Raw genomic sequence first — 16,279 nt, 5'->3', positions numbered from 1 at the left:
CTGGGGACAAAGGGTGCCGCCAAGGTCCTGACACGTGCCCCGAGTACGGGGCCCGCACGCTGGCAGTTCACCAGCACCACCGGCAGCGTGGGCGCACGCCCAGGCCCTGGCTACAGGCGGGTCGTGGTGCCCACGCTGCCGCTAAGCGGCTTCGCGCCGTCCTCAGAAAGCAGGGGCAAGGCCGGACGCTTTCGCCACCCGTGCATTTTGGCCACCCGCCTGTGGCTGCACAGAGCTCCTCTTTCCCTCCTGGGAAGTCTGAGCTACACTGCTCTGTTTCTAAAGCGGGGGGCTAAAGCACAAACACACTTCCTCACTCACACCGGCTAAGGGGAAGACAGGGGAGGGGGAGACAGACAGGGGAGGGGGAGACAGACAGTCCCAGAAGAGGGAGCAAGCTCTGTGCAGCCAACCTACTCTAGGGAGCCATTCCTAATGCTGAGCGGGAGAGGAAAGCATCAGACCTGCCCGTGCACTGAGAGGAGGCCACAAGGGGCCTCGACGCGCTGAAGCGCTTCAGGCCTGGCACGGGGACACGGGCTGTGACACGCCCAGAGTACAGGGGGTCACACTGGCCAGGGGCTGGCAGCAGGCAGAAAGCTGCCGGGGCTGGGGAAAAGCCCTGCCCTGCTTACAGGGTAGCTGGGCTGGGGGCCGGGAGAGCTCCGTTTCCCCCCTCCGGTGCGGAGACAGGGGCACTCACCCTCCTTTACAGGGTTGCCCCTCTCTCCGGGCAGCCAAAGGAGCACAAGGGCAAAAGGCCAACCGCAGCAAAGACCCAGCCCTGCGCACAGGGAGGTCGCTCAGCGCAAAGCCGGCCGCGGCACCCTGAAGGTGCCCTGGCCTGGAAAAGCCCTTTGCCCAGAGGGCCCCTCGTGTCCCTCTTCAGCTCCAAGTTTGCTCTTGCCTCGCCGTCCCACGGTTCTGCAAACGTCGACGAGGACACAATCAGGCCTGAGGAGCTCCAGCTGCCAAAGGGAACCGCCACCCCAGAGCCCCACAGCGAGATCCTCATGCCACCACCCACACAGCCCCCCGGCTGCCCAAAAGCCAACAACTTCAGCTTGACTCACCATGGCGACGTCCGGCGCAGTCCCACGCCGTGCTGGGAGCCGGGCCCTCTGGGCAAATGAAGCTGGGCACGCAAAGCAGCGGCCAAGAGGCTGCACCCCTGCTTACAGGGGGCTCAAGCCGCTGCCTGGACTTCAAAGTGCCCGGGACTCCAGAGCACTGGCCCCCACTTACAGGGCGGCTCTGGTCCCCAAGGCATATGGAGGCTCCTTCTCTCCAGTTCCGGGGCGCTCCCCACTAACGGGGCGGGCGCCGCACACAGGCTGCCAGCTGAAGGGAGCACAAAGGCTCCCAGACCCGCAGCCTGCTTACAGGCCGGTCCACACCCAGGGAGCCACGGAGCTCGGCCTTCCCCCAAGGCAACAGGAACCTGACTCTACAGTCAGGCAGTCGAGCTCACGGCCTAAAGCCGAGGGGCCCGAGGGGCCGCGAGCCCAGCCCCGAGGACAGGGAGGGCACACGCCCGGCCCCATGACTCCTGGCCCCATGCCTCTGAAAGACCGGGGCCAGGGACACCCGCCTGATTACAGGGGGTCCCTCCAACCGCCCGCCGAGGCCAGGGGACGCACAGAACCCCACTTACGGGGCCGCCCCCTGCTGCCCGGCACCCCCCAACAAGCACTGCGGAGCACAGGCTCCGGCCTGCACCCCACTTAGGGACAGGCCGGAGCCCGGCCGCAGCGCAGCACGGCAGCACAGCCGTCTGCAGAGCCTCGGCAGCCTCCTCTACAAGGCCGCCAGGCATGTGGCGCCAGCCCGAGGCAGTGCCAAAGGCGGGACCGTGCCCTGCGGCACGGCCCTTCTGCAAGCTGCCCCCTGGCAAGGGCCCGGGAGCGCTCGTTCCTGTCGCCTGGCTAAAGGAGCCTCCCCAGCCCTGCTTACAGGGACCTGGGCGGGGCTGCTCCTGGGGACAAAGGGTGCCGCCAAGGTCCTGACACGTGCCCCGAGTACGGGGCCCGCACGCTGGCAGTTCACCAGCACCACCGGCAGCGTGGGCGCACGCCCAGGCCCTGGCTACAGGCGGGTCGTGGTGCCCACGCTGCCGCTAAGCGGCTTCGCACCGTCCTCAGAAAGCAGGGGCAAGGCCGGACGCTTTCGCCACCCGTGCATTTTGGCCACCCGCCTGTGGCTGCACAGAGCTCCTCTTTCCCTCCTGGGAAGTCTGAGCTACACTGCTCTGTTTCTAAAGCGGGGGGCTAAAGCACAAACACACTTCCTCACTCACACCCAGCTAAGGGGAAGACAGGGGAGGGGGAGACAGACAGGGGAGGGGGAGACAGACAGTCCCAGAAGAGGGAGCAAGCTCTGTGCAGCCAACCTACTCTAGGGAGCCATTCCTAATGCTGAGCGGGAGAGGAAAGCATCAGACCTGCCCGTGCACTGAGAGGAGGCCACAAGGGGCCTCGACGCGCTGAAGCGCTTCAGGCCTGGCACGGGGACACGGGCTGTGACACGCCCCGAGTACAGAGGGTCACACTGGCCAGGGGCGGGCAGCAGGCAGAAAGCTGCCGGGGCTGGGGAAAAGCCCTGCCCTGCTTACAGGGTAGCTGGGCTGGGGGCCGGGAGAGCTCCGTTTCCCCCCTCCGGTGCGGAGACAGGGGCACTCACCCTCCTTTACAGGGTTGCCCCTCTCTCCGGGCAGCCAAAGGAGCACAAGGGCAAAAGGCCAACCGCAGCAAAGACCCAGCCCTGCGCACAGGGAGGTCGCCCAGCGCAAAGCCGGCCGCGGCACCCTGAAGGTGCCCTGGCCTGGAAAAGCCCTTTGCCCAGAGGGCCCCTCGTGTCCCTCTTCAGCTCCAAGTTTGCTCTTGCCTCGCCGTCCCACGGTTCTGCAAACGTCGACGAGGACACAATCAGACCTGAGGAGCTCCAGCTGCCAAAGGGAACCGCCACCCCAGAGCCCCACAGCGAGATCCTCATGCCACCACCCACACAGCCCCCCGGCTGCCCAAAAGCCAACAACTTCAGCTTGACTCACCATGGCGACGTCCGGCGCAGTCCCACGCCGTGCTGGGAGCCGGGCCCTCTGGGCAAATGAAGCTGGGCACGCAAAGCAGCGGCCAAGAGGCTGCACCCCTGCTTACAGGGGGCTCAAGCCGCTGCCTGGACTTCAAAGTGCCCGGGACTCCAGAGCACTGGCCCCCACTTACAGGGCGGCTCTGGTCCCCAAGGCCTATGGAGGCTCCTTCTCTCCAGTTCCGGGGCGCTCCCCACTAACGGGGCGGGCGCCGCACACAGGCTGCCAGCTGAAGGGAGCACAAAGGCTCCCAGACCCGCAGCCTGCTTACAGGCCGGTCCACACCCAGGGAGCCACGGAGCTCGGCCTTCCCCCAAGGCAACAGGAACCTGACTCTACAGTCAGGCAGTCGAGCTCACGGCCTAAAGCCGAGGGGCCCGAGGGGCCGCGAGCCCAGCCCCGAGGACAGGGAGGGCACACGCCCGGCCCCATGACTCCTGGCCCCATGCCTCTGAAAGACCGGGGCCAGGGACACCCGCCTGATTACAGGGGGTCCCTCCAACCGCCCGCCGAGGCCAGGGGACGCACAGAACCCCACTTACGGGGCCGCCCCCTGCTGCCCGGCACCCCCCAACAAGCACTGCGGAGCACAGGCTCCGGCCTGCACCCCACTTAGGGACAGGCCGGAGCCCGGCCGCAGCGCAGCACGGCAGCACAGCCGTCTGCAGAGCCTCGGCAGCCTCCTCTACAAGGCCGCCAGGCATGTGGCGCCAGCCCGAGGCAGTGCCAAAGGCGGGACCGTGCCCTGCGGCACGGCCCTTCTGCAAGCTGCCCCCTGGCAAGGGCCCGGGAGCGCTCGTTCCTGTCGCCTGGCTAAAGGAGCCTCCCCAGCCCTGCTTACAGGGACCTGGGCGGGGCTGCTCCTGGGGACAAAGGGTGCCGCCAAGGTCCTGACACGTGCCCCGAGTACGGGGCCCGCGCGCTGGCAGTTCACCAGCACCACCGGCAGCGTGGGCGCACGCCCAGGCCCTGGCTACAGGCGGGTCGTGGTGCCCACGCTGCCGCTAAGCGGCTTCGCGCCGTCCTCAGAAAGCAGGGGCAAGGCCGGACGCTTTCGCCACCCGTGCATTTTGGCCACCCGCCTGTGGCTGCACAGAGCTCCTCTTTCCCTCCTGGGAAGTCTGAGCTACACTGCTCTGTTTCTAAAGCGGGGGGCTAAAGCACAAACACACTTCCTCACTCACACCCAGCTAAGGGGAAGACAGGGGAGGGGGAGACAGACAGGGGAGGGGGAGACAGACAGTCCCAGAAGAGGGAGCAAGCTCTGTGCAGCCAACCTACTCTAGGGAGCCATTCCTAATGCTGAGCGGGAGAGGAAAGCATCAGACCTGCCCGTGCACTGAGAGGAGGCCACAAGGGGCCTCGACGCGCTGAAGCGCTTCAGGCCTGGCACGGGGACACGGGCTGTGACACGCCCCGAGTACAGGGGGTCACACTGGCCAGGGGCTGGCAGCAGGCAGAAAGCTGCCGGGGCTGGGGAAAAGCCCTGCCCTGCTTACAGGGTAGCTGGGCTGGGGGCCGGGAGAGCTCCGTTTCCCCCCTCCGGTGCGGAGACAGGGGCACTCACCCTCCTTTACAGGGTTGCCCCTCTCTCCGGGCAGCCAAAGGAGCACAAGGGCAAAAGGCCAACCGCAGCAAAGACCCAGCCCTGCGCACAGGGAGGTCGCCCAGCGCAAAGCCGGCCGCGGCACCCTGAAGGTGCCCTGGCCTGGAAAAGCCCTTTGCCCAGAGGGCCCCTCGTGTCCCTCTTCAGCTCCAAGTTTGCTCTTGCCTCGCCGTCCCACGGTTCTGCAAACGTCGACGAGGACACAATCAGACCTGAGGAGCTCCAGCTGCCAAAGGGAACCGCCACCCCAGAGCCCCACAGCGAGATCCTCATGCCACCACCCACACAGCCCCCCGGCTGCCCAAAAGCCAACAACTTCAGCTTGACTCACCATGGCGACGTCCGGCGCAGTCCCACGCCGTGCTGGGAGCCGGGCCCTCTGGGCAAATGAAGCTGGGCACGCAAAGCAGCGGCCAAGAGGCTGCACCCCTGCTTACAGGGGGCTCAAGCCGCTGCCTGGACTTCAAAGTGCCCGGGACTCCAGAGCACTGGCCCCCACTTACAGGGCGGCTCTGGTCCCCAAGGCCTATGGAGGCTCCTTCTCTCCAGTTCCGGGGCGCTCCCCACTAACGGGGCGGGCGCCGCACACAGGCTGCCAGCTGAAGGGAGCACAAAGGCTCCCAGACCCGCAGCCTGCTTACAGGCCGGTCCACACCCAGGGAGCCACGGAGCTCGGCCTTCCCCCAAGGCAACAGGAACCTGACTCTACAGTCAGGCAGTCGAGCTCACGGCCTAAAGCCGAGGGGCCCGAGGGGCCGCGAGCCCAGCCCCGAGGACAGGGAGGGCACACGCCCGGCCCCATGACTCCTGGCCCCATGCCTCTGAAAGACCGGGGCCAGGGACACCCGCCTGATTACAGGGGGTCCCTCCAACCGCCCGCCGAGGCCAGGGGACGCACAGAACCCCACTTACGGGGCCGCCCCCTGCTGCCCGGCACCCCCCAACAAGCACTGCGGAGCACAGGCTCCGGCCTGCACCCCACTTAGGGACAGGCCGGAGCCCGGCCGCAGCGCAGCACGGCAGCACAGCCGTCTGCAGAGCCTCGGCAGCCTCCTCTACAAGGCCGCCAGGCATGTGGCGCCAGCCCGAGGCAGTGCCAAAGGCGGGACCGTGCCCTGCGGCACGGCCCTTCTGCAAGCTGCCCCCTGGCAAGGGCCCGGGAGCGCTCGTTCCTGTCGCCTGGCTAAAGGAGCCTCCCCAGCCCTGCTTACAGGGACCTGGGCGGGGCTGCTCCTGGGGACAAAGGGTGCCGCCAAGGTCCTGACACGTGCCCCGAGTACGGGGCCCGCGCGCTGGCAGTTCACCAGCACCACCGGCAGCGTGGGCGCACGCCCAGGCCCTGGCTACAGGCGGGTCGTGGTGCCCACGCTGCCGCTAAGCGGCTTCGCGCCGTCCTCAGAAAGCAGGGGCAAGGCCGGACGCTTTCGCCACCCGTGCATTTTGGCCACCCGCCTGTGGCTGCACAGAGCTCCTCTTTCCCTCCTGGGAAGTCTGAGCTACACTGCTCTGTTTCTAAAGCGGGGGGCTAAAGCACAAACACACTTCCTCACTCACACCCAGCTAAGGGGAAGACAGGGGAGGGGGAGACAGACAGGGGAGGGGGAGACAGACAGTCCCAGAAGAGGGAGCAAGCTCTGTGCAGCCAACCTACTCTAGGGAGCCATTCCTAATGCTGAGCGGGAGAGGAAAGCATCAGACCTGCCCGTGCACTGAGAGGAGGCCACAAGGGGCCTCGACGCGCTGAAGCGCTTCAGGCCTGGCACGGGGACACGGGCTGTGACACGCCCCGAGTACAGGGGGTCACACTGGCCAGGGGCTGGCAGCAGGCAGAAAGCTGCCGGGGCTGGGGAAAAGCCCTGCCCTGCTTACAGGGTAGCTGGGCTGGGGGCCGGGAGAGCTCCGTTTCCCCCCTCCGGTGCGGAGACAGGGGCACTCACCCTCCTTTACAGGGTTGCCCCTCTCTCCGGGCAGCCAAAGGAGCACAAGGGCAAAAGGCCAACCGCAGCAAAGACCCAGCCCTGCGCACAGGGAGGTCGCCCAGCGCAAAGCCGGCCGCGGCACCCTGAAGGTGCCCTGGCCTGGAAAAGCCCTTTGCCCAGAGGGCCCCTCGTGTCCCTCTTCAGCTCCAAGTTTGCTCTTGCCTCGCCGTCCCACGGTTCTGCAAACGTCGACGAGGACACAATCAGGCCTGAGGAGCTCCAGCTGCCAAAGGGAACCGCCACCCCAGAGCCCCACAGCGAGATCCTCATGCCACCACCCACACAGCCCCCTGGCTGCCCAAAAGCCAACAACTTCAGCTTGACTCACCATGGCGACGTCCGGCGCAGTCCCACGCCGTGCTGGGAGCCGGGCCCTCTGGGCAAATGAAGCTGGGCACGCAAAGCAGCGGCCAAGAGGCTGCACCCCTGCTTACAGGGGGCTCAAGCCGCTGCCTGGACTTCAAAGTGCCCGGGACTCCAGAGCACTGGCCCCCACTTACAGGGCGGCTCTGGTCCCCAAGGCATATGGAGGCTCCTTCTCTCCAGTTCCGGGGCGCTCCCCACTAACGGGGCGGGCGCCGCACACAGGCTGCCAGCTGAAGGGAGCACAAAGGCTCCCAGACCCGCAGCCTGCTTACAGGCCGGTCCACACCCAGGGAGCCACGGAGCTCGGCCTTCCCCCAAGGCAACAGGAACCTGACTCTACAGTCAGGCAGTCGAGCTCACGGCCTAAAGCCGAGGGGCCCGAGGGGCCACGAGCCCAGCCCCGAGGACAGGGAGGGCACACGCCCGGCCCCATGACTCCTGGCCCCATGCCTCTGAAAGACCGGGGCCAGGGACACCCGCCTGATTACAGGGGGTCCCTCCAACCGCCCGCCGAGGCCAGGGGACGCACAGAACCCCACTTACGGGGCCGCCCCCTGCTGCCCGGCACCCCCCAACAAGCACTGCGGAGCACAGGCTCCGGCCTGCACCCCACTTAGGGACAGGCCGGAGCCCGGCCGCAGCGCAGCACGGCAGCACAGCCGTCTGCAGAGCCTCGGCAGCCTCCTCTACAAGGCCGCCAGGCATGTGGCGCCAGCCCGAGGCAGTGCCAAAGGCGGGACCGTGCCCTGCGGCACGGCCCTTCTGCAAGCTGCCCCCTGGCAAGGGCCCGGGAGCGCTCGTTCCTGTCGCCTGGCTAAAGGAGCCTCCCCAGCCCTGCTTACAGGGACCTGGGCGGGGCTGCTCCTGGGGACAAAGGGTGCCGCCAAGGTCCTGACACGTGCCCCGAGTACGGGGCCCGCACGCTGGCAGTTCACCAGCACCACCGGCAGCGTGGGCGCACGCCCAGGCCCTGGCTACAGGCGGGTCGTGGTGCCCACGCTGCCGCTAAGCGGCTTCGCGCCGTCCTCAGAAAGCAGGGGCAAGGCCGGACGCTTTCGCCACCCGTGCATTTTGGGCACCCGCCTGTGGCTGCACAGAGCTCCTCTTTCCCTCCTGGGAAGTCTGAGCTACACTGCTCTGTTTCTAAAGCGGGGGGCTAAAGCACAAACACACTTCCTCACTCACACCCAGCTAAGGGGAAGACAGGGGAGGGGGAGACAGACAGGGGAGGGGGAGACAGACAGTCCCAGAAGAGGGAGCAAGCTCTGTGCAGCCAACCTACTCTAGGGAGCCATTCCTAATGCTGAGCGGGAGAGGAAAGCATCAGACCTGCCCGTGCACTGAGAGGAGGCCACAAGGGGCCTCGACGCGCTGAAGCGCTTCAGGCCTGGCACGGGGACACGGGCTGTGACACGCCCCGAGTACAGGGGGTCACACTGGCCAGGGGCTGGCAGCAGGCAGAAAGCTGCCGGGGCTGGGGAAAAGCCCTGCCCTGCTTACAGGGTAGCTGGGCTGGGGGCCGGGAGAGCTCCGTTTCCCCCCTCCGGTGCGGAGACAGGGGCACTCACCCTCCTTTACAGGGTTGCCCCTCTCTCCGGGCAGCCAAAGGAGCACAAGGGCAAAAGGCCAACCGCAGCAAAGACCCAGCCCTGCGCACAGGGAGGTCGCCCAGCGCAAAGCCGGCCGCGGCACCCTGAAGGTGCCCTGGCCTGGAAAAGCCCTTTGCCCAGAGGGCCCCTCGTGTCCCTCTTCAGCTCCAAGTTTGCTCTTGCCTCGCCGTCCCACGGTTCTGCAAACGTCGACGAGGACACAATCAGGCCTGAGGAGCTCCAGCTGCCAAAGGGAACCGCCACCCCAGAGCCCCACAGCGAGATCCTCATGCCACCACCCACACAGCCCCCCGGCTGCCCAAAAGCCAACAACTTCAGCTTGACTCACCATGGCGACGTCCGGCGCAGTCCCACGCCGTGCTGGGAGCCGGGCCCTCTGGGCAAATGAAGCTGGGCACGCAAAGCAGCGGCCAAGAGGCTGCACCCCTGCTTACAGGGGGCTCAAGCCGCTGCCTGGACTTCAAAGTGCCCGGGACTCCAGAGCACTGGCCCCCACTTACAGGGCGGCTCTGGTCCCCAAGGCCTATGGAGGCTCCTTCTCTCCAGTTCCGGGGCGCTCCCCACTAACGGGGCGGGCGCCGCACACAGGCTGCCAGCTGAAGGGAGCACAAAGGCTCCCAGACCCGCAGCCTGCTTACAGGCCGGTCCACACCCAGGGAGCCACGGAGCTCGGCCTTCCCCCAAGGCAACAGGAACCTGACTCTACAGTCAGGCAGTCGAGCTCACGGCCTAAAGCCGAGGGGCCCGAGGGGCCGCGAGCCCAGCCCCGAGGACAGGGAGGGCACACGCCCGGCCCCATGACTCCTGGCCCCATGCCTCTGAAAGACCGGGGCCAGGGACACCCGCCTGATTACAGGGGGTCCCTCCAACCGCCCGCCGAGGCCAGGGGACGCACAGAACCCCACTTACGGGGCCGCCCCCTGCTGCCCGGCACCCCCCAACAAGCACTGCGGAGCACAGGCTCCGGCCTGCACCCCACTTAGGGACAGGCCGGAGCCCGGCCGCAGCGCAGCACGGCAGCACAGCCGTCTGCAGAGCCTCGGCAGCCTCCTCTACAAGGCCGCCAGGCATGTGGCGCCAGCCCGAGGCAGTGCCAAAGGCGGGACCGTGCCCTGCGGCACGGCCCTTCTGCAAGCTGCCCCCTGGCAAGGGCCCGGGAGCGCTCGTTCCTGTCGCCTGGCTAAAGGAGCCTCCCCAGCCCTGCTTACAGGGACCTGGGCGGGGCTGCTCCTGGGGACAAAGGGTGCCGCCAAGGTCCTGACACGTGCCCCGAGTACGGGGCCCGCACGCTGGCAGTTCACCAGCACCACCGGCAGCGTGGGCGCACGCCCAGGCCCTGGCTACAGGCGGGTCGTGGTGCCCACGCTGCCGCTAAGCGGCTTCGCGCCGTCCTCAGAAAGCAGGGGCAAGGCCGGACGCTTTCGCCACCCGTGCATTTTGGCCACCCGCCTGTGGCTGCACAGAGCTCCTCTTTCCCTCCTGGGAAGTCTGAGCTACACTGCTCTGTTTCTAAAGCGGGGGGCTAAAGCACAAACACACTTCCTCACTCACACCCAGCTAAGGGGAAGACAGGGGAGGGGGAGACAGACAGGGGAGGGGGAGACAGACAGTCCCAGAAGAGGGAGCAAGCTCTGTGCAGCCAACCTACTCTAGGGAGCCATTCCTAATGCTGAGCGGGAGAGGAAAGCATCAGACCTGCCCGTGCACTGAGAGGAGGCCACAAGGGGCCTCGACGCGCTGAAGCGCTTCAGGCCTGGCACGGGGACACGGGCTGTGACACGCCCCGAGTACAGGGGGTCACACTGGCCAGGGGCTGGCAGCAGGCAGAAAGCTGCCGGGGCTGGGGAAAAGCCCTGCCCTGCTTACAGGGTAGCTGGGCTGGGGGCCGGGAGAGCTCCGTTTCCCCCCTCCGGTGCGGAGACAGGGGCACTCACCCTCCTTTACAGGGTTGCCCCTCTCTCCGGGCAGCCAAAGGAGCACAAGGGCAAAAGGCCAACCGCAGCAAAGACCCAGCCCTGCGCACAGGGAGGTCGCCCAGCGCAAAGCCGGCCGCGGCACCCTGAAGGTGCCCTGGCCTGGAAAAGCCCTTTGCCCAGAGGGCCCCTCGTGTCCCTCTTCAGCTCCAAGTTTGCTCTTGCCTCGCCGTCCCACACTTGATCCTGAAGACGCTGCCGCTCTTGCCTCGTCGTCCCACGGCTTCTGCCAAGGCACGACGACACACTCAGAGCCTGAGAAGCTCCAGACCCTGTGCCTGCAGGGAACCGCCACCCAAGTGCCCCACAGGCTGATATTGAAGGACGACAACTGGAATTTTAGTATTTGTTTTTGAAATATATTTAGTTTTGGAGTGCTTTGTGTACAGATTTCTCCCTGATTGTAGACACTCCTCCGTTCTCTGTTATAGTGTAGCAAGTGTGATTTTTCTTCTCTTTTTGTCATGGCTTTTCCATATTAAGTTTCATTGAATATGGGTTTCTTGTAGCTTTAGTGCAATTATTTTTTGTTTCAGATTGGGTATTACACTACACTAGTTTTTGTTTCGTCTTTATGGTGTAGTAAATATTTCTCATTAAGATACTTTTGTGTATCTTAATGAGAAATTACATGAGTTTATGTGAATAGATGTGGTTTGTAATCCTTTATTCTGAGGAAGAATATTCAAAAAGATTCATTTACATCTATTAAATCTGTTAGGTATTAGCTTTCAAAATATCTCCTACAGATTAACACACATTTTGCTCCTCAAAAATTCTATACCATACAAATTACCTTTTTACTTTCATTCATTCCATTGCAGATTAACTGGATTTCAAATAAAAAATGTTTTTTCTGGCTCTTTAAATTACCTCTGGTTTTATCAGAAAATTTTCTCTGCCCCCATCTCCCGAAAATACTTTAGCCTTTTCCCCAAAACAATTTTCTTCCCTAGAGATCCCCTGTAACCTTCTAGCCAAAAAAATGTCTCCTCTACGATCCCCACAGATTTCCGCAGCTTTAGTTCCCACGCTAGTCAATTTACACAAGAATGTTCACTCCTTGCCCCACAGGTGAAGCCAGGAAATTCCAGCAGTGGTCCCTCTGTAGTTTTTGCTGGCCCTATGAGTTACCTCATCTCTAACCCTACAAACTAACACCGTGCAGGCCGCCCGTCCATTCCTCCTCTCTTACCCGAGGGCGGCTGGAGGGCGCCTCCCGGCCCGGCGATCCACCGAGAGCGGCGGACCCAGCGGCTTCGAGTTCCCGCACTGGGGCCTGAGGGGCCCGGGGTGCGAGGCCGCCTCCGCGGGCGGACACAGCGGCTTCGAGTTCCCGCACTGGGGCCTGAGGGGCCCGGGGTGCGAGGCCGCCGCCGCGGGCGGACACAGCGGCTTCGAGTTCCCGCACTGGGGCCTGAGGGGCCCGGGGTGCGAGGCCGCCGCCGCGGGCGGACTCAGCGGCTTCGAGTTCCCGCCTCTGCGGTGACAGAAGCGGCGGGGCTGGGCCGCCGCGCATGTGCGGGAATCTCGCCCTGCGGTGCCAATCGGGAGGCGGCGGCCGCACGACGGGAACAGGCCCACCCCCACCCCCGACCCTCAGGGAGGGACCTTCCTCAGGGCGCAACCGGATCCCCATCAGGAACTCTCCCGTGCCCGCAGCAACAGCCGGCAAACCCGCATCCCCCCTCCGTGATCCTCAGGCCCCCTCAGTGGCACGCACGGCATCTGCCACCACCAGTTACATGCAGGGTACCTCGCGTTCCTCTCTCACGGGTTCCTCAGCCACATTCGAGGCACCTGCCTCCCTCTCCAATCACCTTTGTGTCTCCTTAGCAACATGCTGGGCACTCACCTCTCCTTCAGTGACCCCCATGCCGTCTCAGTAACATGGAGGGCATTTGCCATCATCCCTTCAGTGACCCTCATGTCCCCTCAGTGGAACACGGGGCACCTGCCTCCCCTCAAACGACTCCCATATTACCCCTCAGAGGAACATAAGCAACACCTGAATCCTAAACCGTATGTGACAAAAGGCTGCACGTTATATTGTATCAAGTAATTGTAAGAAGTAATATTATATCCAGTAAGAATGAACAAAGTTGTGCAGGCGAAACAAGCAAGACAGCAAAGCCAGTGACATAGCAAGCACCGTCCAGAGTTAAATAGCAAATTGCAAAGGAACTTGCAAACTGCATAATTAGTTAAAAACATAATAGACTGAACAAAACCAAGAAGCACAAGACATGTCCTGAAGACAGAGGTAAAAAGTTCAAACATAAGGAAGACTACAGAAGTCTTCATCAAAAGATCACCATTAGACTGAGGATCACAAAGAAACTGATGCAGGCATGAACTTAACAAACTCTCATGGAACCATGACACAGCTTTACACAAATATGAGCATGCTAATGATACCTTGTAACTGGGACTTTACAATTTAGAATGAAATTGAAGGCAGGACAACATTGAGTGAGGTTTCTCAGAGAGATCCACCTCACTCCCAGCTCTGAATATACAAACACCTGCTCTGTAGCCATCTGACTATAGAGTTTTGTTTTCTTTCCCAGCTTTGGGCTTCCCAACTACTTTTCCTCAGGAAAAAGCATGGCCCCTCCGAGGAACACGGGGCACCTGCCTCCACTCAAATGACTCCCATATTTCCCCTCCGAGGAACACAAGCAGCACCTGAATCCTAAACCGTATGTGACAAAAGGCTGCACGTTATATTGTATCAAGTAATGGTAACAAGTAATAGTGTACCCAGTAAGATTGAACTGAGATGTGCAGGTGAAACAAGCAAGACAGCAAAGCCAGTGACATAGCAATCACCTTCACGACCAAAACTGCAAATTGTAATGGAAGTTGCATACTGCAAAACTAAAAACATAATGGACTGAACAAAATCAGGAAGCACCAGAAATGTCCTGAAGACAGAGGTAAAAATTTCAGACATAGGGAAGACTACATAAATCTTCATCAAAAGATCACCATTAGACTGAGGATCACAAAGAAACTGATGCAGGCACGAAATTAACAAACTCTCATAGAACCACGACACAGCTTTACACAAATATGAGTATGCTAATGATAGCTTGGAACTGGAACTTTACATTTTAGAATCCAACTGAAGGCAAAACAATATTGAGTGAGGTTTGGAGGAGAGATTCACCTCACTCTCAGCTCTGAATAAACAAACACCTGCTCTGTAGCCATCTGACTATAGAGTTTTGTTTTCTTGCCAGGCTTTGGGCTTCACATCTACCTCCCCTCAGGAACACTCATGGCCCCTCAGCAGCACACTGGGAATCAGCCATTCCTTTGGTGACCTGTTACTCCCTCAGTGACACGTGGGACACCTGCCATGCCCTCAGGGACACATTTTCTGTCATTGACACGCATATTCCCTCAGTGACTCTCACATCCCCTCAGCATCACCTGGAGAGCCACCTCTCCCTCATTGCTCATTGTGGTCCTTACAGATTACCTCAGGATTTCTTTCCAAAGTATTCCTTCAGTTCCTTGCAGATTACCTTACATTTTACCCCCAAAAAATGTTCCTTCTGGCCACTGAAAATTACCTCAGGTCTTATCACAAAACTTTCACTGCACTGCTTCCAGAAATTACCTCAGACTTTTCTCCAAAACTAATTTTCTTCACTGGAGAAAGGTTTTTCCTTCCAAAAATGTCCACTATGTGATCACCACAGATTACTGCAGCTGTTTTTCCCACACTCCTCAATTTTACCTCAAAATGTTCATTCCGTGCTCTCCAGGTGATGCCACGGAGTTCCAGCATTCCTCCCCCATGAAGTTCTTTTTCTCCCCTCTGACTTACCTCATCTCTTCCTCCCGCAAACCGAAGCACCGTGCAGACGCGTGAGGGCCGTCCATTCCTCCTCTGCCTCAACCCAGGGGCTGCCTGAGGGCGCCTCCCGGCCCGCGCGTGGAACCCCGCGCGTCGCCTCGCCGAGAGCGGCGGCCGGAGCGGCCTCGAGTTCCCGCCCTCAGGCTGAGGGGAGCTGAGGGGAGCTGAGGGGCGGGGGCGCCTTCCGGGGGCCAGAGCGGCTTCGAGTTCCCGCCCTCAGGGCTGAGAGGAGCTGAGGGGCGGGGGCGCACCTGCCGGCCAGAGCGGCTTCGAGTTCCCGCCCTCAGGGCTGAGGGGAGCTGAGGGGAGCTGAGGGGCGAGTGTGCCCCCCGGGGGCCAGAGCGGCTTCAACTTCCCGCCCTCAGGGCTGAGGGGAGCTGATGGGAGCTGAGGGGCGAGTGTGCCCCCCGGGGGCCAGAGCGGCTTCGAGTTCCCGCCCTCAGGGCTGAGGGGAGCTGAGGGGCGGGGGCGCACCTGCCGGCCAGAGCGGCTTCGAGTTCCCGCCCTCAGGGCTGAGGGGAGCTGAGGGGAGCTGAGGGGCGAGTGTGCCCCCCGGGGGCCAGAGCGGCTTCAATTCCCGCCCTCAGGGCTGAGGGGAGCTGATGGGAGCTGAGGGGCGAGTGTGCCCCCCGGGGGCCAGAGCGGCTTCGAGTTCCCGCCCTCAGGGCTGAGAGGAGCTGAGGGGCGGGGGCGCACCTGCCGGCCAGAGCGGCTTCGACTTCCCGCCCTCAGGGCTGAGGGGAGCTGAGGGGCGAGTGTGCCCCCCGGGGGCCAGAGCGGCTTCGACTTCCCGCCCTCAGGGCTGAGGGGAGCTGAGGGGAGCTGAGGGGCGGGGGCGCCCCCTGGCGGCCGGAGCGGCTTCGAGTTCCCGCCCTCAGGGCTGAGGGGAGCTGAGGGGAGCTGAGGGGCGAGTGTGCCCCCCGGGGGCCAGAGCGGCTTCGACTTCCCGCCCTCAGGGCTGAGGGGAGCTGAGGGGCGAGTGTGCCCCCCGGGGGCCAGAGCGGCTTCGAGTTCCCGCCCTCAGGGCTGAGGGGAGCTGAGGGGCGGGGGCGCCCCCTGGCGGCCGGAGCGGCTTCGAGTTCCCGCCCTCAGGGCTGAGGGGAGCTGAGGGGCGGGGGCGCCCCTGCCGACCAGAGCGGCCTCGAGTTCCCGCCCTCAGGGCTGAGGGGGGCTGAGGGGAGCTGAGGGGCGGGGGCGCCCCTGCCCACCAGAGCGGCCTCGAGTTCCCGCCCTCGGGGCTGAGGGGAGCTGAGGGCGCCGCCCCGGGCGCGATCCCTGCCCTGCGGTGCCCCCTCAGCAACACAGCCCACATCCCCCCTCAGTGACAATCACGGCATCTGCCACCACCTCAGTTAAATACAAGGTACTTTTGTATAATAAATAATGTGTAGGGAATGACATTTAGCACAACTATTTGCTTTCTGGTGTATGAAGCAGTGTCAAAATTCAACATCTTTCTGTGTGTAGTTAGCATATTCTACATGACCAAGCAGATTAATTGTGTGTCTTGTTAAAGTAACAAGTGTAATTGCATGGGTTTGCTCATAGCATTTTGATTTACAGTTTGAGTCATTCGAGGACAAAATTATGACTGTTTTCTTTATAAATAAAAAGGAAGTTATATGATGGCTTGTTTAATTCAAATCTTCCAATTATTGCATATTTTTTTAATTCTGTGTTTATCAGATCCTGATGTATTTATGGTTTTTTCTTCCTAAAAGTCTTTTAAAAGATGCTTCTGCTTGTCCCATTGACAGAATCAAAAAATTAATGATTCAAAATTTGGCAT

At 62.3% G+C, this 16,279-nt stretch overlaps 1 long non-coding RNA gene across 1 annotated transcript; it reads right to left on the bottom strand.

Moving 5' to 3' along the window:
* Window positions 1-2,193: 2,193 nt before the first annotated feature.
* Window positions 2,194-7,190, bottom strand: LOC132340749 (uncharacterized). The gene is made up of 4 exons (XR_009489996.1): window positions 7,002-7,190; window positions 5,026-6,852; window positions 3,050-4,876; window positions 2,194-2,900 (listed from the first exon to the last, which is right to left on the bottom strand). It is a non-coding gene; the product is annotated as an uncharacterized LOC132340749 (long non-coding RNA).
* Window positions 7,191-16,279: the final 9,089 nt, after the last annotated feature.

Source organism: Haemorhous mexicanus, chromosome 2 (genome assembly GCF_027477595.1).
Source record: "Haemorhous mexicanus isolate bHaeMex1 chromosome 2, bHaeMex1.pri, whole genome shotgun sequence".
In the NCBI taxonomy this organism is placed as follows: Eukaryota; Metazoa; Chordata; class Aves; order Passeriformes; family Fringillidae; genus Haemorhous; species Haemorhous mexicanus.
Note: the sequence above shows the minus strand (reverse complement) of the source record. Positions and strands in the feature narration are given on the sequence as shown.